Source organism: Chrysochloris asiatica, unplaced genomic scaffold, assembly GCF_000296735.1.
Source record: "Chrysochloris asiatica unplaced genomic scaffold, ChrAsi1.0 scaffold00044, whole genome shotgun sequence".
NCBI lineage: Eukaryota > Metazoa > Chordata > Mammalia > Afrosoricida > Chrysochloridae > Chrysochloris > Chrysochloris asiatica.
In genome coordinates this window covers 16,251,135-16,253,175 of record NW_006408562.1, presented here as the reverse complement: position 1 = coordinate 16,253,175, position 2,041 = coordinate 16,251,135, and the positions used below count along the sequence as shown (strand labels likewise).

Here is a 2,041-nt window from a genome sequence, read left to right as displayed (position 1 = left end):
AACAACAACAACAATCAAGGGCTGGAGTCGTGTGAGGCTTGTAAAACAAGCACTGGTTTGCAAGGTCAATTTGAACCACAAGGTCCCTATTTTAAACTCATGCAGCCACTCCTGGGAAACCCTATACAGTGTGGCTATGAGTTGGAACTGACTTCCCAGCACATAAACAAAACAAAGCAAAAAACCAATCAAGTGCTATGCTTTATTCTTTGTGCTTTATATGGATGGAGGTCGTTAATCCTCCTGGTAACGCTGTAGAGTTTATGCTATTATGATTCTCATTTTAAGGTAAGAAAACCTGGGTGGAGTCAGGTTGAGTAGCTTCCTAAAATAATACTGCTGGAGTGTGTCTGCAGCAAAGGCTCTTAGTGTGCCAACTCTAGCTCTTTGGGCCTTATCAACAAAGTGCACACCCAAGCCTGTCTTCAACTGCCAGTACCTATCTCTTTTTACCTGAGGGCTTCCTAGAGAAGCTAAAGTCAACTCTACGCTATATGCATGATAGTCCAAAAGAGCCAGAGCTAAATTTAGTGCCCTCCTCCTCCCAGGAGCAGTCAAACAATGGCTCATGGCAGTTGATATAAAATACCCTAGTTTTCTCATCCCTCAGGGGCATAACTCTGAATCACTTGCTGTATAATGGGTACCAAGAGTTTCCAGGTAGGATTAAACTTGACTGTTGTTGTTTTTGTTAAGTGCCATCCAGTCTTTTCTGACCCATAATGACCTTGTCTAGGGTTTCCGAGGAGCGGCTGGTGAGCTTGAACCACCAACCTTGCCATTCAAACCGACTTTGCAGTCCCACACATTAACCTATAGTGCTCCAAAGCTGCGCCCAACGTGACTACCCTCAGTCTTATCTTACTTGAAAATTTACTGCAAAAACCATGTGGGAGCCATGTCTGACTTCTCCTGGCTTCACAAGGGAGAAAGAGAATCAAACTCAAAATCAGCCCAAAGATGATTCCGATGAAGCAGACAGAGGTCAGACATGTGTCTACTCTGCAACCTTCTTTACCGTAATCTGACCATCCTTCCCACAGTACTCTCTGCTTTACATCTGGGGTCAATTACTCATTTCAATGGAACTCATAACAACACTCACAATTATGGGGTTTATTAGGGAAGTCAACAGGGTGCGATTCGGATCAAAAAGCTCAGGACACAGCAATTCTCCATTCAGGAACACCTCTTGTCTGACATATTAATTTAGGCCTCTCAGCTCTGTGGTCTCTTGGAGTCAGCCTTGCTCTGGTGCTACAAAGTTCTTTTAGCCAGCTCTTTTATCAGGGACCCATCAGCATAGGCCACGTTCGTACGAAAACTGTGAAGAAGGCGGCCCGGGTCATCATTGAGAAGTACTACACTCGCTTGGGCAACGACTTTCACACCAACAAGTGCGTGTGCAAGGAAATCGCCATTATTCCCAGCAAGAAGCTCCGCAACGAGATAGCAGGATATGTCACTCATTTGATGAAGCGGATTCAGAGGGGCCCCGTGAGAGGTATCTCCATCAAGCTGCAAGAGGAGGAGAGATAATTATGTTCCTGAGGTTTCAGCCCTGGATCAGGAGATCGTTGAAGTAGATCCCGACACTAAGGAAATGCTGAAGTTCTTGGACTTTGGCAGTCTGTCCAACCTGCAGGTAACTCAGCCCACAGTTGGGATGAATTTCAAAACACCACGTGGAGCCGTTTGAATCTTTCCACTATGCTGTAATATTTTCAATAAACCTGGGAACACCAAAAAAAAAAAAAAGTTATTTTAGCCAGTCTGTGAGTGCCCAAAGGGCACATTTGGCAAGCCAGTCTCCTGCCTGTAGGTAATCAGTTTATTCAGTCCATGGGCCTAATGCTGGAAGTTGTTCTGTCGCTCCATGTCACAGGCTTGGCCGTTGCTTCTGCCACCATTACTTCTCTCGGTAAGGATCTCACACCTCACTCATGCTCTTCCTTTTTGATGGCCCTGGGTTCCTCTGGTTCTGCTTCTGAGTGGCTCCTCTTAAACCTAGTGGCTCCTGTGTACCTTATTTGCATGGTCC

General features: G+C 45.6%; 1 pseudogene; it reads left to right on the top strand.

Annotated features, from left to right (window-relative positions):
• Positions 1–639: 639 nt before the first annotated feature.
• LOC102816715 lies at positions 640–1,699 on the top strand (annotated as a pseudogene).
• The last annotated feature ends 342 nt before the right edge of the window (positions 1,700–2,041 follow it).